Source organism: Leptinotarsa decemlineata, unplaced genomic scaffold (assembly GCF_025532065.1).
Source record: "Leptinotarsa decemlineata unplaced genomic scaffold, Ldec_3_MD MMD2_tig00003335_RagTag_RagTag, whole genome shotgun sequence".
Lineage (NCBI taxonomy): Eukaryota > Metazoa > Arthropoda > Insecta > Coleoptera > Chrysomelidae > Leptinotarsa > Leptinotarsa decemlineata.
In genome coordinates this window covers 2,481,901-2,505,187 of record NW_027412587.1, presented here as the reverse complement: position 1 = coordinate 2,505,187, position 23,287 = coordinate 2,481,901, and the positions used below count along the sequence as shown (strand labels likewise).

General features: G+C 34.6%; 1 long non-coding RNA gene and 1 pseudogene across 1 annotated transcript in view; one reads left to right on the top strand and one right to left on the bottom strand.

Moving 5' to 3' along the window:
• The first annotated feature begins 4,649 nt into the window (after window positions 1–4,649).
• LOC141483354 (uncharacterized) overlaps window positions 4,650–23,287 on the top strand; it is a 38,317-nt gene continuing 19,679 nt past the window's right edge. The window contains exon 1 of the long non-coding RNA XR_012466036.1: window positions 4,650–4,700. This is a non-coding gene — a long non-coding RNA (uncharacterized lncRNA). The remainder of the gene's footprint in view (window positions 4,701–23,287) is intronic.
• Window positions 18,720–20,211, bottom strand: LOC141483367 (ubiquitin carboxyl-terminal hydrolase 2 pseudogene; annotated as a pseudogene).

Genomic DNA, 23,287 nt, shown 5'->3' with positions numbered 1-23,287 from the left:
CCAGAGTGGCCCTCTTTTGATTAATGGGATGGACCCACATCCTTTTTTTTCTGACTACTTTCTTCTTCATTCAATAATGTGGCCACTATAATGGCGTCTTCTTCGTCAGAACTGCTGGTGATAGACGATAGACATGTTTCTGTCACCGCTAGATGTCAACTGAAATCTTGAAATCAAACAGCACCTTCAGTATATGCTGATTATAGCTGGACAAGTGGGCGATTCTACTACCCGTCTCCATTAGGCGACGGACAGTGCCGTGTTGTGCTGTGCCGGATAAGTGAGTGACAAGTTTTATTCGAGATATGACAAAATATTCAGTTAGAATTGCAGAGGGAAAATTTTGGTGCGATAATGAGTCTCCTCCATTTATACCTATCGAATATAAAGAGAATATAACTTTTTGCAAATGAGTTTTTCTGCAATTTCTACAATAATTTTGGTGATAACTTTTCAATGTGTCAAATAATACCTATGATAGATATTTTCAAATTTTCATGTTGCCATATAATCAATTACAGAAAAAACCTATATCGGCTGTGTCATTTATTTGGAACAACAGAATAAAGCCGACATGCTTTCCCATCCTCGCCCCCAGTTGGACTCGAAGTTACAGACCCAGTTCCATTCCCCCCATTATCAACTGTAATTTTCCACAGTGTAAGCGTGTTTCAGTATCAAAACCGAATTGCTGACTTATTTACGAGGAGCGTAATAAAGTCCGCCCGTCGCAATAAATCTTACTATCCAGTCAGTTCTGCGAGGTTATTTATTTGTCAATGTTTGATAGACTACCCTCACGTTACCAACGTAAATTTTGAATTATTAGTTGAATGTTTACCGCGTGATTGTTCATTGTGATTGTTTCGAAATCAACCATACTGAAAATTCTCGGTTTTATTCATTTCCTATGGAATGCATAGCTGTTACGTAATCAACATCATGATTTACGAGCTGCGAGTTGAAGAGTTATGCCGGTTGATTTGATAGGTTGTCATTAAGCATTTTCCCTTTCCTCACCAAAACAAGGTATCACGCGAGTATTTAATGAAAAATGCTTTCAGGAATTTTTGAGAAAGTTATTTCAACACACTGATTGAAACTTAATGATTCAAGGTATGGTACTCTACGAGACCCATTTGAGAAAATTTAGCAACAAAAAAAAATTTTCTGGACAAAGTTAGAAAGTTTTTGGGGTACTGATTCGAAATACGCAAACTATTTCTTTCTATCAGATAGTATTTCCAACCTATATGTTCATTACTCTTCAGAATCACCTATAACTAAAGTAGAAGAAGAAAAAAAAACGATGTAAAACAATATTATTACTTGTAATTGGTAAATACTTATAACCGGTAATCTTCTCGGCTAAATCAATAGATGAAATCCAAATCAAAGTAAATTTGGTGTTAAAGCAATTATCTACATGGTGTAAAAGAAATCATTTATTGATGAACTTGAATAAAATACAATGCACTATGCGGCATCAGAGGTACGAAATTATAAATCTGAAAATGGATAATAAACTCATAACCCTAAAGAATATTACCAAACTTTTAGGCACTCAACTGGACAATATAAGGGTATTTTTTTCATAAAATGTGTAGAATAATTTTCAACCTTGGCTTTAGAACATCTTGTAGAGAAATGTTAACATCTGGAACAATTCTCTTGGCTGGCATTCATATCCTGAAAGTAAGGCTAAATAAACGACTAAAACCCCGAGAAAATATACTAAATTAGAAATATTTATTTATTATTCAAACTGGCCTACAAGGCTTTTACATTACATTATATTTATAATACATTTATTTATTTATTTACCGTGTTAGGAATCACACGTTAAAAGGTTAGTCCTCGTTAGTCCTTAGCTCGCACAAGTTTCTCAACTTCTGAGAGTGTCGTTCGTATGGGGGCGACAGCTGATTAACGGAAAAACAGAAACAGAAAACAGAACAGATTGATATAATTGTATGGTTTACAGTCTAATATCTAATACATGCTAAATTGAAGTTTCTTAGGTACTGTGTACGAATTTTTTTGAAAGCGCTCAATGAAACTTTCCAAGCTATAGTCATCAATAAGTTGAATGTATTGGCTATCGGTTACCTAACAGAAGTGCAGAGTAGGGGTATATTGAACAAAATATTTCATTCTTTTTGCAGGCACATTAAATCTTATCCTTGTAAGAAGTTCAGGAGAGTTGATTTTATGATTCAGTATTTTGAATAAAAATATTAATATATTTTGGTTTCGTATATCGTCCACAGACAATATTCCAAACTCATTTCTCGATTGTGTTGTTCAATCTATTCTGTAGTTAGGATAGATACGATATTTTTTGTAGTATACAAAAGATTTTTTTGCTTTGAAAAGTGATATTCTCCTAACCAAATTTTGATCCGAATTCAAGTTTCGATATGACTAGTGTGTACTACAAAATCTTCATAGCTTCATGGCATAGCTATATTAGAAAAATTTGAGGTTTCTCTTACTATGAAGCCTATCATACGGTCTGCTGATTTAATTATACTTTTTACATGGTTTGAAAAGGATTGTCTATCATCATATGTAATAGCCAGGTCTTTCATTTTCTTTCTCTTCAACCCCTCTCCTTCCATCATGTCTGTAATCAAATGTTTGTGTGATTGATGACTTTTTTATTTCTTGGTAATTCATGATCACTTTAATGAAATGAAATGAATAAAATCACTTTTGTCTAATTTCCAGTAGTTTTTTATTTTTACAATCGGTTTCGGGTTTTACCCCATCATCAAGTTTTATACTTAATAATGAGGTATTCATTTTATTTAATTAATCAAATGTTATCGGTTCTCTCAGCCTTGTTATTATCAGAACACTACATTTTTTCAGATTGAAGAATAGTTTATTTTTACAAAACCACTCCCAAACATATTGCAAGGCCCTCTGCAACATAACACCGTCTCCGACAGTTTCATTTTTTCTTTAAGTTTGAGGTCATTTGCAAATAATAAACAGCTTGAGTACTTGAGAACTGAGAGCAAGTCATTGATAAACATAAAAAAAAGTAAGGGTCCTGAATTGGAACTTTGTGGTACTTCAGAATTAGCTTCATATTTCCTCGAGGTATTTCCATTATACTTAACTAATAGAATTCTATTTTCGAAATAACTTCAGAACATTTTGATTGTGCTATCAGAGTCCAAACTCATGCAACTTTGTTAATAGTACATCGTGATCAATTTTGTCAAAAGCCTTATTGAAATCAGTAAATATTAAATCGAGTTACTTACTCCCAAGTGTTTCATACCCTGCTGAATAAATTTGTATTAACATATTTTTCGGAAATAAAGCCATGTTGCTGAGGCATTATGCTATCTCAACATATCCATACAATCTTGAATATATAATTTGTTCGAATAATTAAGAAGGTGCCGGCATTATTGATATAGGCCTGAAATTTTTAATGTCCAGATTGTCTCCTGATTTGAAAATGGGAGTAACTATGGGTGTTTTTTATAATCTAAGAAATTCATTTGTTGTCAGAATCAAATTATAGATTTGTAGCACAGGTGTTGCCAACTACTCATTCACATCCTTCAGTATGTACAGTGGAACACCATCTATTCCAGATGCTTCTTAGGTTTCGGTTTTTTTACTGCTTCTTCATATTCTGACTGTGTGACTGATTTCATGTTGAACGTATAATTTGTTACTGGAATACCACTCACACAGTCAGAGTGTGATTGATACGATGACTTTCTCTTTGGGTAAACAGAGGCAAATGCTTCCGCTGTACCCAACCCATTTTCAATTTTTTCAATGAATTATATCTCCTCTAATTTTATTAGTGTTTTAATCTTCTTTCTCAATCTACTGAACTGTACTGCATGATAATCTGATACAAATTTTAATTTCCTAAACCTCTCTTTCTCCTTCAGCAATTCTTAAATTTCATTTGTAAACCAAACCTTATATTTCTAAGAGTTTTCATACAGATTATACTGTGGTACAAATTCATCAATTATCTTATTCCACTTACCATACAAATTTTCAACTGCCACATTAACATTTTTTTCTGTTGTCACATTGGACCAGTCGGTGTCCTTCACCATTTCGCAAAGTCTATAAAATTCAGGATTATTGATAAGCATCCTCCAAACAAAAGGTATATTGTCCCTTACGTAACAAGAAGTGTAGTTACCAAATCTAGCGTTTTTCCCTGATAGTAGTATATCATTATATAACTGAAATTCATTGAAGTCAATAAAATCTTCAAGACACCTCAAGTTAATATTATTATTGTTAATACTACAATGAAAAGTGATGTCTCTAATGTGACATTAGACAATACATTATACTTTGATTAATTGATTGTACTTGAAACAATAAATGTCAGCTTCAAATTCATGCATTAGGTATATAATTTTTAATGAAACAATCTAACCCGTATAACTCAACTCATCCGAATCTAGATTTTTTAAAATGTGCTTCCACAACGTTTTGGTGAAATGTAGAAAAAATTAATAAGTAGTTTGAGATATTATGAAAGCTACTGCTTTTCTGATTCGAATGAATTCTAGCCACTGACTTGAGAATTATGCGGTTTGCGTCTATAAATATGATGATTCATATCTTGCAGTATTAATTTCTCAATTCGTTTTCAGGTACGTTTCCTGTCTAGGAATGCAGGTGTTCTTTGGTATGCTGAAACCTACGTGAGTCAACAATTATTTGCTTTATTTTCTATTATTTTATATTTGCTAATGTTATTACTCTCGAATGACATTGTAAAATTTGTATTTGTTCCGTTTTTTTCAAAATTCCTACAATTATTCCTTATAGTGATTCACGAATATAGGCGCACTTTGAAAATCGACCCTTTTCGTTCATCAAAAATCCTGTATAAACAATTTTATATGTCCAAATATTAGAACTGCCATGCATTTAATTAATACAGAGGGTTTGAACTCTGGAAGAAGATGAATGAATGAAGCGATAAAAATATTAGAAATATTTTTATGAGAAATTAGTTTTTGGGAAAGGATGGTTTTTACAAAAAATCTTTCCAAAGGAAGGAAGACAGCAATCAATTTCAAAATGAACTTCTCACAAATATGTGTAGATCATGCATAGAAGTTAGTTTTAGACACGAACTGGCAGAAAAAGCCCTCTCGAAATAACTACTTTCTTCTAAACATTGAATTACACAAAAAAAAAGTATCGCAGTTTGAACTCCAAACAATTTTTATGGAATTGAATTATTCAATAAGAATAAGATTATTCACAGGAACGCTACACAATATAGTTAACTAGCGAGGCGCCCCGGTTCCGCACGGGTGCAATGCTGACACTAAATATGAGTTTCACTCACCGAAAATTTAACGGAATGGAGAAACAGTGATAAAACTGTAACTCTATTTTATGAACGCGATTTTTTTCCTTGCGGCTGGCGCCCTAGTTGGAATATTTAAAATCTTTCTTATCGCCTACCTACAACATAAAACGAACCTACATACAAAATTTCACCCTACGAAAATATAGCCGAGAAACCAGTGATGAAAAGGTAATTTTCAAATGTTAACGCGCCCCTTTTACCCCCACGGGGAGAACCCTCATGGAATATTCGAAAATATTTTCTAAGTGCGCATCTGAGACGTGAGAAGCACCCATATACCAAATTATAGCTTCCTAGAACGGAGAAACAGAGATGAATGAGTGAGTAACTTTAGCATTTATGAGTTTTGGGAAAGAAAGTTTTTGGCTTTCTACTACTCCATCTTGATACAAGAAAAGGATGAGGGAATCTTCCAAAGAAAGGAAGGAAGTAATCAATTTGAAAATAAGTAACTCTATACATGGATGTGTAGATCATGCAAAGAAGTAACTTTCAGACACGAACTGAAAGAAAGTCCTCCTGAAACAGCTACTTTCATATAAACATTGAATTACACGAAAGAAAAAAAATCTTTCGAAACAAATACTTCTATATGAACACTGAATTATACAGAAGATACTTTTCTCTTCTCAGTTTGTATTTCAAACATTCGTTGTGGAATAAAAATCAGATATTATTCACATGAGTTCTAATTTAAATGAATGGTAACAAATTGAACTTACATGGAACACTGTCATCCTCACAGGTATACATCGATGTTTCGCCTTAAGACACTTGCCCCAAGATTCTTCAGTACCAAATTGGATAACATTATAGAAAATACACACAATTCATTCATGAATTACGATTTATAATGTCACGGAATAAGCTTGATCTGCTTATGTCATCGATGACATAATTTTTGGGAAAGAAAGTTTTTGGCTTTCTACTATTCTACTTATTTCCAAATTGATTACTTCCTTCCTTTCTTTGGAAGATTCCCTCATCCTTTTTTTGTATCAAGATGGAGTAGTAGAAAGCCAAAAACTTTCTTTCCTAAAAATTAATCACTCCTAAAAATATAACCCCTTCAATTCATTTATAAGTATTAATGAAGGAGATAAAATTTCACTTACATGGGACACTGTCATCCTCACTACTCTACTTATTTTCAAATTGATTATTTCCTTCCTTTCTTTGGAAGATTCCCTCATTCTTTTTTTGTATCAAGATGGAGCAGTAGAAAGCCAAAAACTTTTTTTCCCAAAAATTAATCACTCCTAAAAATATAACCCCGTCAATTCATTTATAAGTATTGATGAAGGAGATAAAATTTCACTTAGATGGGACACTGTCATCCTCACTACTCTATTTATTTTCAAATTGATTAGTTCCTTCCTTTCTTTGGAAGATTCCCTCATCCTTTTTTTGTATCAAGATGGAGTAGTAGAAAGCCAAAAACTTTCTTTCCCAAAAATTAATCACTCCTAAAAATATAACCCCTTCAATTCATTTATAAGTATTGATGAAGGAGATAAAATTTCACTTACATGGGACACTGTCATCCTCAATGGCGGCCATCGATGTTTCGGAATGAGGAACTTCTTTTATTACCTCTTCAGTACCAATCTGAATAAAATAACGTTTTTCCGATTCAGTGTATTACAGTCTGTTTTTCCGCTTTATTAAAGAGTTTCATAGGTGAAGAGAAGCATGTACATAAATTTTCTTGAATATCTTTCTGAACCAGTGTTTCTTCTTATGAATGCTTTCATTTTCGGACTACTTTAATGTTTTGTTGGTGGGTTTAAACATGCTTCGCAATTCCTGATTTGCTGGTTTCTTTCCACTCGAAGTTCTTATACTTGCCAATATTTACATTTGACCTCTTGGCGTCACTGATGTGAGATTTTCTGCATTATTTTGGAATTCGGTACATACAAATATTGAAAACGTTGCCTGGTTTTCGAGATTTACAGCTAATGCTATTCTAAAATCCAATATTCAATAAAAATGGAAAAGCACTAGTTGTAGCGACTTTCCTTCATTGTGAGGTTCAAGTCTTCTTCAGGTTAATATTCGTTCTATCAACAATGAGTGTCCATTATCTTACAGATCTTTCTGATATTTCTTACCGATTGCTGGCGTCGTGTTATACAGACAACAATGTTGAAAATACATTTATTCCCATTTGATTGGTCATATCGTGTGCCAGATCATTATCTAGGTTGCATAATTTTTTATTTTTGGAACTCTTCACGTTGGTGATATGTTATACTTTATGAACTACTGTAGAGAAAAATACTGTAACGAATCTGAAGCCAGCCCTGACTGATATCTCAGCCAGCTAATAAACATGACATCACCACGAAAGAAGCAGTCTGACTTGCTGGAAAAATACTAGGCGAGAACAGAGGCCACTAGAGAAATCTAGAACGATTGTTACCGATATAAAAGGCCGGCTCCTCGCTCAGAGATGGCAGTATGAATTCAGAAAGCGAATCGTGCGTTTGAACAAGGAATTCAAATAGTGAAGATAAATTAAGCGTTAAATACTAAGTGTTGAATATAAATGAGTTTGTGTAGTGAAATATTGTTAAAAATAAATTTGTTTAAGACAGTAAATTCTTTAATTCGTTAAACTTTCTTCTACTTGGTTGAACGTCTGTTTCAAATAATTTGATACCCTTATTCTTTATACTTTAGGGTATTTTGTTATGATAATTATCTTCTGCTTCGTCATCAGATCGACATGTATCATGGATTCAATGGATTCTTTAATTCAATTATTTGAACTAATATCGTTTCGAAATAAAAAATAACAGGTCAGATGGAATTTATATCATTTATATCTTCTGTATTATTTCTAAAGTCCTTTGATTAATACAAAAAGGGCATTATTTTTTATATTTGTTTCAATGTTTCCCATAGTTAAGACTTAAGACCATTATGTTACTTCATAGGTGGTGAAAGAAAGATGTGAATAAAAATAAAGGTTTACCACGTGCTTATTGGACTGAATTTAGTTTTTGATGTATTGAACTGCTGTTAAAGGGCATGTTGATGGATTTGAATGGAATTCAATATCGTCTTATCATTCTTCGGTACTCATTATCATTCAGGTTTTCCTAATTTTCATTAATTATCCTGTATTCCACTACTACAGTTTTTATCTTCAAATGTCCAAGCGACCCATAATACATTATCTCAGATAGATGTGGTGATGCGGCATAAACAAGAGAAATATCTCTGTGGGTTGTAAACTGCATATACGGGCCCACAAAGTATCCAAGTATCAATGTTCGCTGTCAGTAACATTCAGGTGTAGATGCATCGTCTTCGCATTGATGAAACCGCCATAGCTGGTGTGTGAAAGCTATACGGTTTCATATTCAGTAACTTTGAACTGCGTATGTGGCTTGTGTATGACTTCGATTCATGTATCTGCGAAATAATTATCTTTTGCCGTATAACATTGGTAACGAAACTTGTGGATAACTTGACGGATTTGATCGACAATCGAAGGTTGAGTTTTTTTTTGTTTATTGAGGCTACACAGCTACACAGCTGATTAACGGAAAAACATATTTTAAACAGATTTTAATCACTTTGAATCTGGTTTGAGTACTAAACTTGATTTGTGAATTATACAAGGCCATTTCAAAGGTGAACCTTTTCCATTTCATCACTCGAGCGAGCGAATCCTTACTGAACCAGCGTTTTTTACCTCAAAAAATACAAACTCTTCCAAATTTATTTCAATACAATGATTTAGTTCAAATCCCCGGTGATGAAGTAATAAATGTTAGAGATGCCACTTACATGGAACACTTTCATCTACAATGGCGAGCATCAATGTTTCGGAATAAGACACTTGCTTCATTGCATCTTCAGCACCAATATGGATAACATTTTTTTGTATAAAAATGCAGAAGCAAAAAGCCAAAACCTTTCTTTCCCTAAATTTTTTTATTTTATCGAAGTTATTCTACTTTTTCATAAAGTATTTTCCTGTTTATGATGAGGCTTTCGTCATGTTACTGCCTAGATGTATTCTCTATGTGGACGTTTTTTTTCAATTAGAACCTCCCTAATCAATATTTGTTTTGGGTTTATAATCCTCCACAATCTGAAAAAATGAAAGCTAAATCAATATAGAATATGCTGAAGTGTAGTATCTGTATCTGTAGAGTAGGGAGGGTGAGTATAAGCCCACAGCACTTAGGCCACATGTGACCCATTGTACATCCTCCCGAGGAGCCTACTAGGTCATCGTCCATCCTGTCCTTTTCAGGGAGGTGGACAGGTGACTTGGAGACATCTCCTTCATATCGGCAGGTGTAGGCCAAGACTCGCCGAACACACACTCTCTTATTGACGATAATTCCGGGCATTCGCCTGTTCACTTCCTATTCACACATCTTGCATAGAGATGTGTCCACTAGCCCCATATTATGGAGGTGTTTCCTCAGTTGACAGTGTCCAATCAGAAATCCTACTATTAAGCGTAGATTTTCCCTGGTCATCGCCAGATATTTCTTCGGCCCCAGCTTCCCAGGGTCGCCCAAAGTGATCCTGGCAAGATTGCATCCTTTGATTCCATTCCATCTCTTTAGTGATTGAGCATGGGTTTAACATTTGGCTAGTTCCGCAACTGTCAAAGTCATCAGGCCGTAGGTGCCACTGGGTCCTAAAATCCTTAGTCCAGCCGCTTCCTTGGCTAGAGTCGGCAATTCGGTTACCTTTACGTCGTGCCTTCAACCCACCTCAGGATAATGTTATTATCTACCGAGGCTTTGGCTGAATCTTGGTGGCACTCTAGTACAAGCCCTGAGGTTAACATATTGTCTGTTCCAAGGCTAACAGGGATTGTCTGTCAGTGCAGATTGTTATGTTTTTGCCAGAAATTCCTTTCCTTTCTTTTGTGGCGATTGAGATACCAGTTCTGTTTGGACAACGCTAGTATTTTTTCCCATTCCCCACCTAATCCTTAGGCTTAGTGATCTGGACTACACTCCACATCCGGAGCCTTCCTTGGTTTTTGAGCCGTCTGTTTATATGCGTATTACATTCCTGGAGTGTAGTTGCTGGGTCTGAAGTATAGTAAATGGCAAACTGAAAAGATTACCACGAAAAGTTACTACGTAATCTAAACTATTGGAAAGTTCAATTAGTCAGTAACTTGTCGTACTCATAAATTTTGCCTGCAAATTGAAAAAAATCAATAGAAAAAATATTGATACTTAGTTTCATAAGTAGTTAACGTTTCGGAAAACAATGCTTTTCTGTTTTAGAAACTTGTATTCACTATGAAAATCTCGCCTCATACTGTGATAGTTCTAATTTCTTTCGACATAGGTGCAAAAGAATGGAAAGTCCAGATGTCACACGTGAAAGTCTACATGAACACACATATTGGATTTTTTTTTGAGAAATCAGTTCAGTTAAGATTCATATTTTCATTTTCAACCTCTCTTCTTAGTAACGGCATCCAGATACGATCCGTTTCCACAATACTATTCGAAATATACTTATTACCAGCTCAAAGAATATATGCGATTTCTTTGAGTTTTCTAATTCTTCCATGAGTTTCTTTGGTGATGATTATTGTTTCACTCCATTCCATAGCGTCATCACCAGATGATTTTAGAATATGTTCTCCTAACCCCGAACCTGCCATCTGTCTTCTCCTTATATATTCACGATGTTAATTTGGTTCTCATATCTAAGGTTCTTGAGGTTTCACCTATATAGCTTTTTCCACAGGAACATAGATATCTTGAATAAATACAATCTTTCGTTATTTCTTTCTTCTTTGGGTTTAGTTCGTGTCAAAAGAGATCTCAATGTGTTGGTGATTCTAAAAGTTGTTCTTATATTACACTTATATGCGTCTCAATATATCAGACAAACCGGGAACGTATCCAGGCATTTTAGGGGGTTTGCCTAGGAAAGTGGACATACCCAGCTGTAAATTTGTATAAACTTTGTATTTTGGCATCATAAAAGTATTCTCAAAATTCACATATGATTCGACGGCCGCAACTTCAAAAATTGGGGGGTCAAAAGTAAAAAAATAAACTACTTTTTGCACGTTTTTTGCCAATATCTCATTGATAGAGTTGTGAATGTTGAAATTAAATAAACAGATAAAATAATTAAAAGAATAATGAGTTTTAATTTCAATTTTCTTTTTCTTGATCGTCGTCGTCTTCTCGCAGCTGTAAAAATTCAAGGGAGTTATCATCTTCATTGTCATCTTCACCCAGATTCGTTTCCAATTCTTCCATGATTTCTGGATCAAAGGACCCTTCTTTGTTAACATCGGTCTCATATGGTACAGCATTGAGACAAGCTTGCCCATTACACTGGCCACAAGCTGAAGAGCATTGTAACCCCGCTTTCCTGCATCCAAATCTTGAACCACAACCACTTTTGCAGTTACAGAATATTGTATTGAGTAACTCATCTGAAGCAGGTGGTAAAATGGTCATGATAGGTTCTAGCAATCCGTTACGCATTGCCCAACCCAATTCCTGGGGTTCCAAATCATGTCCTAACCTAACCTAACCTAACCAAGTTTGAACTTGGTAATAAACACGAATAAAATGTTGGTGAGCTGCTCCACTTGTTGGTTGGTTGGTTGATAACTGAACAGGTTTATTGAGCTTTGTTAGCTTGACATATTGTGCATAACGAAGATGATCGATAGTATCTACAGACTTTGGAGCATTATAAACAGCTAAGTAATAAAGTTTGCCATCCAAATAATTTTTGAACCGGACAAGTTCATCCAAATTATATAGTTTCTCGAATGTTCTTAGAAACGTTTGTTTTTCCTTTTTTAAAGAGCGCAGAAGTCGTATTACAGCCGCTTGAAGCGTGAAGGAACAAAATGTGTTCTTTAGAACTTGAGTATTTGTCGAAACGTTTAGAGGAGTATATTTCCGTTATCACATTTGCTTTGCCAACTTAAAAAAAATCTTGTTCAAGAGATAGTGTACGCCCAGTTAAATTCACCAGTTGATTTCAAATAATATTTAATCTGCGCTCGCGCTGCGCTCTATCTCAAGAACGATTCAACGTATGAAAAAATGTTTGAAACAAAAATTGTTGAGAATTTAATTCTCTACAACATTGATAATAAATAAAATTTGTGAGCTATGTGTATTGTTGTTGGATTTGTGGTGACTGTGGGATCTGTATATATTGTATATTACTTTTATCAACTTCCTTTTACCAACTTCATTGAGAGCTCTTCTCACAAACTGCTCTGGATATGCGTTTTACTCCAAAACTATTTTAATGATAGTTATTTCCTCTTTTATATTATGAACTGAATTGCTAACTGTCTTTGCCCTATCATACAAACATCTTACTATACCTTATTTGACGCTAGCGTGGTGATTAGATTTATAGTTGAGATATCTGTTGGTATGAGTTTTATTTCGATATACACACGTATCGAGAGTATTCATCGATTTTTTGATCATAACATCGAGAAAAGGAAGTTGATTATGAACTTCCCTCTTTAATGTGGGTTCCCTCGACTTCAAATAATTCAAGAAAACGTTGATATCATCTGATTCATGGTCCCAGATAGCGAACACATCAACATATTTCCACCTGAATATTTTTGGAGTTTTTTACCAACACCAAACCCTTATTTCAACACCTCGACACGTGTTTCGTTCACTAAGTGATCATCTTCATTCTTGTACCCTCCAAGGCAACCTCATAGTTTTTCCAATAGGAGAAGTGATCAATACTTTGATTGGGAGGTATTTTCTTTCTCTAGATAATCTTGTTTTTTCAACAAATCTTCTTCCATTTCGTTGTATATGAAACTTTCCGTTCAAATTGAATTGAGGATCTGTTGCAGCATTCTGTGGAGGTGCTGAAACTACTATTGATTTTCTGTGAAGTTGTAATCTTGATCTGGTATTGAGATCAATCGACATTTTTGTTAGTTCTTTCTTGGTACTTGGTACTTTTGAAAATAGAGTTTTGCTCCACAAGGTAGACGATTGATTTTTTAGTCTGATGTGAAATTTGGAAAAATATAGTTAATATTTATAATACAAGTTTCATGAGAGGATTACATTTTTTCAATAATATGAGAACATAGGCTTTCTTCGCCAGAAGTTACGGAAAATTACAAAAATGTCGCTTCCTGATTATAATGTTTATGATAACGAAATGAAATTTTATCTCAAAATGAGATTTCATAGTCTCTTAAAATTTCTCAGTGAGAAAAATATATTCATTTAAGATTTCATCTTTAAAATAGAGAGGACCTGTATAATTCATATAAACTCCATTTCATTACATCCTTCTTGAATACAATTCCTTCTCATTGAATTTTTCCATAAAGGGGCTGACCACAGATATACGGTGTGTAAATTTGATTCAGCCTTGCTTTAGCGTGGAATTTGGATGGTTCAAAAGTACTGATTTGATTTTCACATAAATCATGCGACCAAATCAAATATTTTTCAGTAATCATAGCTCCATAGACATTTTTTTGATGAAAAGTATTTCACAGTAATTTTCCATCAATGGTCCTGCTGAAATTTCAAAATTGGAGTAATTTTCTATGAAACTGAAAATGCTACAAAATTCCACATTTATACTAGGAGATACAGGAAAGTTATAGGGCAAGCCTGGATCGGCTTATACACCTGGTATGTTTTCTTGTAATACGCCCATGAGGTACCTGTCCCGTGACAGTTATATCAATCAACAATCATGTACCAGGCTGATTATATGCAACGTGAAAGTCTCTTCACATCCACACATGCATCAAACTACTAGTGAAACTCTTGTCCGCGAAATTGGATCGCTGACTCTCCAGTCGAACCTGGAGGCCCACGTCTCCGACAGACACATATAATTCCGGCATACCCGCTAATCAATTGATTTCCATCCCACGGTCCTCTCTGCCTTTATGATCCATTAATACGCATACTAGTCCATTAGGACAATTTATGGAAATGCCTGCATGTATCTAACTATCACGTAGAACTGTTAACTCCTATATAGAATTACGGTGGAACTATCATCCACGAATCTACGTGGTCGCTCTAAATGCGATGAAAATCCAATGAATGGAATCAAAACAGTGACCACTGTTAATTTCAGAGTACAGCTCAATTAAAATTTTTCTTCATTGAAAAATTCAAGTCTAAATAGTTGAGAAATAGCAATTGGGGATTCAAAATTAGATATCAGCGTCATGGCGGTGAGAGTTGAAAACAACAGATGTTTATATTGGATCTAGGTTATACATTGAGTTTTGAAATAGTTCAACTATTTTATTGGATTTTTATATTGGTGAATATTTTCGAGGAGGCATTTGTATTGATATAGTTCGTAGAAATTCTTTTTGCTATGTTGGTGTTGACTGTGTTTGTCCCAATTTTTTATTAATAATGTTTGGTATTCCACAATTTCTACACCTCTCATCTTCAAACTATTTCGAAAAGTTTTCACAGTGACTGTGAGAAAACAGTTCTTCATTGTTATTTCTCGAGTATTTGCTTTGTCCTAACCTGCCTCATCTATATGTATGTTTGCTTTGTTTCTCTGTCATTCTAATATATGAGGCTTTAAAAATGTGATTTGACTCTGCCGGAAATTCCACAAAATTATTATCAGTGGTGTCAGATCAAAACCCATCCACAGTATACAGTTCATTTCTTTAATGTCCCCCTTTTCAATTTTTGAACGGGTCAACTCAAAAAATTGAAATTTGAAATTTGAAATACTTTATTTTGAAGTGAAATTTTACAGATGAAACTTTCAAGATGACGACTGGGCGTCATCTGGGAAAAAAAATCAAATGGAAAGGGGGATCTTGTGACACATCATTTTGAAGATCCAGACGATTACTTCACAACTCTAAAATATGAAGTCAATATCTTCACTTACTACAAAATGGCGGAACATTTAATAATTGCCTGAATACATTGACATTCAACTACATAATATGAGGTAATCAGCTTGAGGTCAGTTCCGATGATGCTCGAAATGGTTGCCTTGGACTTCTTGACATATGAACAGCCTATCCGATATTTCACGACGAACATTTTCGAACACAGTAACATCAATATCTCTGCAAATATTTATTATTCTCTGCCGTTTATCCAATATTGAAGCAGATTCAGTTTCGTACACCTTTTGCTTCAAATAGACCCATAAAAAAGGCTAAAAGTGTCAAATCTGGGGAGCGGGCTGGCCATTCTGTAGGACCACGACGGTCAATCCAACGACCGGGAAAAGCAGTATCCAAATAGTTTCTTACTTGTCTGGAGAAATGTGGTGGTGCTCCATCTTGTTGGAATACAATATCCATATCGAATTCATTAGGATTCGCTTTGACGATTTCAGTGATGATAGGGTCAACAGTAGTTTCTATCATATACAAATTCAGTTCCTCTGTTAAATTTTGATCAATGAATAGAGGTCCTACAATATGGTTTCCCAGTATTCCTGTCCAAACGTTAATTTTTTCTGGATATTGGGAAAACCGAAAACTAAATGAGAATATTCTAACTGAACAATGATGTTCATTGTCATACTGACATTTTTTGTCGTTTTCATAAACAAAAAATAACTTAACAAACCTTATCGGGTTGTTGGAATTGCCATATGGCAGATAAAAAGGAATTTTTCTACAAATCGATATTGATGTGTTTGTCTTCAGGAAATTATTGACTGTTCCGCCATTTTGTAGTAGGTGAAGATATTGACTTCATATTCTAGGATTTTGAAGCATTCGTCAGGAGCTTCAAAATGATGTGTCACAAGACCCCCTTTACATTTAATTTTTTCCCAGATGGTGCCCAGTCGCCATTTCGAAAGTTTCATCTGTCAATTTCACTTCAAAATTAAGTATTCATGTATTAATTTCATTATCCCAAATTTCAATTTTTTGAGTTGACCCGTTCAAAAAATAAATGGGGGGGGGGACATTAAAGAAATGCACCTTATATGGTTTATTCAGAATACCGCTAAATCAAAAGGTTTCCATATTTTCACTGACTCAGTTTTCTTTATATAATTTCAGATATCCATTAGAAATGTATTCTTCGATATTTCGACAATATGTCTTAGCAAATTTAATGATTTGGTCTTGTTGACTCTCTTGGCAGTTCGCTGGAGATTAGTTTCATATTTCTTTCTGGAACAATAATATCCTCGCACTTTCAAGTCGAACAAACAAATTGAAAAAATTATCATTTTAGAAGTTGGATCCGTTTGAGTTTGGTTTTTCAATAACTGCATGTTTACCTAACAATACAATCAATTATGTCTGCTACATAATCTTCTAGAGGTGTTACCGTGTATTCCTCAGAAAAAGAATCCAAATTAAAAATGTACCATTTGGTTCTGTGACTTCTACTAGTGTCTGCAGTATTCCAGCAGACTGTCTTGACCTTTGAATGAAGTTGGATTCTTGGGTACTGTCTTAGTTCCTTTCAGTCGGTTTATCTGTCCATATTTATCTCAAATATTTATTGAATTGTTTGTGTATTAGTAAAACAGTTTTCAATACCACTTTTTTTTGAAACGACATTCATTCAGTCTATAATCTGATTAGAAACACATTTTTTGGAAGCCGAAAAAAATTAAAGAAACATTGACTCTGCAAAAATGTGTAGATCATCCACAGAAGTTTCAGATATAGAAAAAGCCTTTCGAAACAAATACTTCCACATGAACATTCAATTACACAAAAAAATATTTTTGAAGCAACTACACTAAAATTCAGTTTGTACTCGAAATATTCATTATGGAATCAAAACAGATATCATTTATAGGAACGTTACTAATATATAAGAGTATTGATATAAAATTTTGCGTACACGGGACAATTATCATTCAAAATAGTATAGTTTTGAAGCTTCTGGTTGAAAATACTCGTATTCAACTTCTTATCAGTATCTTTTTGAACTTTCGAAGACAATTTGGAAAAACACAACATGGATATTGTTATTAGGCTCCGCTTGGTCTCTATGTCTATTTCTTGAAATTTCAAAAATTATTTTATACACTTTGAATATCTACCTTTATATTTCCAATTTATTTTTTTACCATCAGTCACCATTGGTTGGAGGTCAATACATCATGTCATGTATCACCCCCCATATCTTTCCCCAGGTGCGTCTGGTCTGGTCATGTTTCCCTTCCAGATCTTCAACATCCCTGACAGTCCTATCCCTTCACCTCGAAGTTTTAGAGGGCGCCAAGTCTCTGTGCTTCTGGTGAGTGGTGAATACCACTTTTCATAATGATCAGTACTTGCTTGTTTAGTCTATTTGCTCTGGACAAGAATGCTCCCTAGGATGACTGGATCGTCTGCATATACATTATGTTTCAGAGGATCTATAGTAAGTAACACGTCCTTCAGAAGTTTCCATAATCACAGCGGGGACAAACTCTTTTCTGGGGACAGTTCCTTCATATATTTCATTTTGGCACATTTTCTTGCAATCAACTGACCGTATATTATATTTAATCAACACTTGGTTGTTGTTTGAATGTTCATTTCATCTCATTGACTAATTAGTCCTAATGGTTCTGTCATTTCGAATCTATTAATTACTCATGACAGCGGAAGGGCCAAACCTTTATCACTCAACGAGAAACATTGTCAACTATATTCAAACACGCGCCTTAACATATTTCAAGTAAAGTGTTTCCTGTAAGCGCTTTCCCAGCGTAATGAGTAATTGTGCTTATGGGTCCCCGGAAGTGAAATCCCGTCTATTCTTCACTTCCTGGCCTCTTTTCTTAAAGACATTTCAATCTCAAAATCTCAAAGATACGCTAGTGAACAACCTCTTAGTCACAATGGGCAATATGTCTTCTTCGATTCCGCAATTATGCACGACAATCTTCATTTGAAACTCGCCTTGAGATCCTAGAATTCCGAGAGATCGACAAAGTATACTCTCGAGCATTTAACATTTAAATTTTCCCTATTCCGAACTCCGAGCCCTTTGTCTCAGTAACAATATCCAACTTTCTCGAGATGTAGTTCAATTTTGCTTTCTGCCTTGTTATCTGCACAAAACTTGAAGCTATATAACTCAATTATTATGCATCACATTCTCAGTTTGATACAGAATTCCTTTCATGTTTCTGTCAGTAATAAAACGAACACGGAATAATTAAGAAAATTCACAACTTCGGAGACAACTATAGTGAATAATTATAGATATACATTATGAATTTAAGTATTGCTGAAGATATTCCGTTCAGAATATCCAACTACTTTTTGTTTGCTACATTACATTTACTCTTTGTGAAGTGAAATTGGATTTTGGAAATTTTTCGTTTGTATATTGTGACACAACTAGAAATACAAATCAATTCAAAGAACTATGATTATTAAGAAAAAAGGAAAGAAGAAAAAAAAACACACATCAAAGGTGCTGCTTCGTTCCCTCCTGTTCATAAAAGAGGACATATGCCTCATTGCTCACAATTGATTTTGGCGAAATTGGGAACACCTGTGAATCGTTGTATTCATGCCATGTGCCACTATATGGGTGTCTGCAATATGCTGTGTAATGTCCGTTGTAAGTAGTCCCACTGTGATTTGAAAGTGCATATAGATTATAATGACAAGGAGCCACATTCTCTGCTGCATAACTGCTCATATCTAATCCAACTGAAGAAAAGTCAATGGAAACATTCAATTTGCCACTGAACCTTTCCATCGGAGAGAATCTTTTCAAATGAATTACTAAAATACGGGGAAACTTATAGATTGATAAGGACTTTGTACATTTTCTCCTTTGCTTGCACCTCGAACACATTGGTTTTTCATCTCCATCCAGAGTTTCCTCTCTTGTGAAAGAATCCAAACAATGTGACAAACTCACTTGGCCAGATCTTTGTGGTATGGGAAGGGACAAATCCCAGAAAGGATCAAAGATTACTGATGAGTGTCCACAGTGTGTGCACTTCATAGTGGATTTTAATTGACCAACGAAATTGTCTACAATCTTGGAGTTGTTCATATTCAAATATCTCTGCCAGGACTCTTGTGCTTTTCCGTTATCGCTCAATTTTTCGTCAATCTCAGTTAAGATTGGTTCAGGTTTCTCAGTAATTTTGTTGAGGTCCTCATGTAAACCTTCTAAAAGATATCGAAGGAATTCGTGGGCGTCTTGATGGGCAGAACCCATGTATCGAGGGGCAAATCTTTGAATCTGATTTTTGAAGTAGACTGTGTTAATTACTCTATCAGATGAATCTTCTGACCATAATTCCTTGATAACTTCCGCGAACGATTTGATTAAAACACCTTTCATACTAGAAATACTAGTATTGATATCTTCCATGTATGCATCCTTTTTTAGGTATTTCAGCAACCATTCCGTGTTTGATAAACATTGGATTATAATGTTCATGAAACAGGTGTTTCCAAGATTTTTTAAACCATTGAACCCAAGAGTTTTGATTGAAGAATGTATCACCGATCTATTGTTGCAACTACGTTTGCCACTACTATCTCCTTCTGAGTAAACACGGATAGGATGATTCACCCCTTCATTGGACTGGTAGGATAAAGAATTCGAAGCAAAACTGCTCAAAACTGAATTAGATATTAGTTCGTTTGAGGGCTCAGCCAGAGGACCAAACTCAGCCTCTTTTAGAGTTCCCACTTCCTTTTTTGTCAAAGCTTGACGGTTTTGCTGCGAGTCTTCCACCAAACTGCACAACTCCAGTTCTTGCACTGTCTGTACATGCCGATACATTTTGTTCATGGGAAACATTGATAATTCACTTAGGGTTTTTGATTGAGGAATTGTACCTAAACATGAAGCTGCATTTCCTCTTTGAATCAGCATGCTAATTTTTTGAATCAAGTAAACATTTAAAGAAAGTTATCAGAATTATTATAAATATATTAAAGGTTACACTTGGGCTCGTTTCTCAAGAAGTCGCTTACTTTCCAAGTTTTCAGTTATGTTCATTGGAATATCAGAATATTCAATTGAATAATAAACGAATAAATACATATTCGTGGATACTAACAATCGGAACGTCTTGAAGTAACTTGGTTTGAAATCTTTTCAATTATTGTTTTATTTTTAATTGTTCAATTTTTTTGCTTATTTGTATTTTATTATAATTTCATTTCACTGTTCATTGCTCACGATGCCCTACGAGTATATAAGCTCTTTCACTTTCTGTTCTTCAACCTTCGGTTCATTTATCCTTCTTTTCTTTGCAGTTCAATTACCTTTGTATCTGGCTTTCTTCACTGGCTTGTAGCTACTTTTTCTCTTCATCTTCATTCTCTGTCATCTCAATCCTCTAGATTTACTGTCACATCTATGTTGATTATGCATACGGCCTCCAGATACTTCATTGTTATTATAGATTTCTATCATTCCCATATTTCGTCTATATCATCATTTCTAGAAGAGATTTTTACTTTGCACTTCTTCCTTCTATAAGAACGCAGTTTTTCGGATTTCTATCAATACCAAATTTTTTTATCAAAACCTTGTCTTGTCTAAAATTATTTTCTTTTCAATGGAAATGTATATTAATAAATATAACATGTCTCAGTCATATTCGTGATGGAAATATCAAGTATACATTACTACTATTGATTTCTCATTTGGTCCGCCAATGAACGTGACTGAGAATGCCGTTGAAAAAAATGTAAAAAATTCAAGCGATGATAATAATGAATTTCCAATAACCGCATTTTAACACAACCGTGTTAAAATTTTACTGAAGTGAATAATTTATGATTTCGCAACCACAAGCTACGGATATTGAAAAGGCTATAATTCCATCACAAATTGATTCGGAATTTGCATATTCAAGATGGTAAGTACTTCAAGAATGATAGTTATCGATGAAAACCCCGAAGGCTCGTTATACCGAAATTGAAATAGCAAGATAAACGAATTAATTTTGAATGTGCATTCCAAATCTGGTGTTTAGAGAATGGAAAAATTTGTATTTAGTTTTATAGCAGTTAAAATGGGTTTCACCTGTGGTTTATTACGTTACAACATGACAATTTGAGGACTTTTCAAAGTATACTTTATAACGTATTTGAAAGTTATAAAAAATATTAGTGTAATCGTATAGAATTCATGATATGGTTGAAACAAATTATTCATTGCTCTAAATTACAAACTAAATTGAAATCAAAAAGGCGCTTGAAATATGCATTATTTTGTAGTTAATAACCTTTTTTTTCAACAAGCCACTCACAGCGACATACCAATATGTATTTCCGTCTATTTCAATGTGTCATTTAATTCCCAAATTTATTATTATTTTATCCAAAAAAATATATGAATTAAAAAATGAAATTGTTGAAAAACATTCAAAATTCATTATAAGTGAATAACATGTTCAAATTGAAAGAGGTTTATTTTTAGTAGAAATTACTTTCTTGGGAAAAATGTTTTGGCTTTCTACTTCTCCATCTTCAAAATAATGTGGAAATCTTACAAAGAAAGAAAGCAATTGCTTTCATCAATGAAGTTTTTACAAGGATGTGTAGATGATGCAAAAAAGTGACAGAACCATACTGGAAGAACTAACCTCCTCGAAACAATTACTTTCACATCAATATTAAATTACACGAAAGAAACAACGAAACAACTACAATTATACAGGGTGGGCCATCGAAAACTTGACATAAAGGTTTTGGGTACTAATCTTGCAATTCCTAAAAAACGCTCAGACAGGTCGGTTTTTATTGGGAGGGGGACAGTTTTTTCCCCATTTACAGCGTCGTCACTTCAACCCCGTAGCAGAGGGGTGAACAACCCTTTAAAATTTAATAGGGACCTGGGGGCGAGTTAGCCGTATTGGAATTCCCTGGTCAACCATATTAAATTCGCATGTTTGCATATCTGTTCAAAAAATCTGTTTTCCGTTAACCAGCTGTCGCACCCCTACGAACGACAACCCTCAGAAGTCGAAACTTGTGCGAGCTAAGTATTAACGAGGTCTGGAGTACCTCCAGCTTCCATGCAATAATAGAGATTTTGCTGGAAACGTTCCCGAACATTGTGGAGCATTTCTGGAGTGATATGGCAACATTCATTTGTGATTCGTTGCTGTAAATCTTCGAGTGATGCAGAAGGAGTACAGTAAATTCTTCTTTTCAAATTGCTCCACAGAATGAACTCCATTTGATAGTGCCCCGCCTCCCAATCCAGTGATTCGGAAATGTTTGATCTAAATACTGCCGAATAGGCAGAGCATAGTGCGGAGGAGTCCCATCTTGATGAAATATTAACAGATTCTCCTGATTACTGTGGTCATTTTCAATAATATCAGAGAGGTGGGGATTAATAGTATCTTCCAAAAGCTCCAGATACACTTGTCCGGTTGAATTGTCTTCTAAAAACAACGTGCCAACAATACGGTCACCGAAAATTCCAGCCCATACATTTAATTTTTATTGATGTTTATTATGCACTTCATGAAAAGTGTGAGGATTTGGATCAGCCCAACAGCGACAATTATGGCGATTAACTGTGCCATTCAGAAAAGAAAAAACATTCATCACAGAAGAAAATGTTGAAAATAAAATGTGGATTTTTCACCACTCGTTCATTAACCAACTCGCGAAATTGCAAGCGTCGATCGAAATCATATTCATTCAGTTCTTGCGTTGATTTAATATTGTAAGGATGCATTTTGTGGGTTTTTAAAATACGCCGAACGCTAGTTCGTGACACCTCGGAAACAAATGCTAACTTTTTCGAGCTCAAAGTATGGTCAAGCTCAACATGGCCCAGAACTGCCACTTGTGTCGCCTCATGTGTTACTGGTGGTTCGATTTCCCGTTGTTTTTGATTGAACAGTTCAGTGGCTCTCGCAGCACAACGTCTATTTCCTTAGTACATTTCAATCAACTCAACCCTCTCTGCA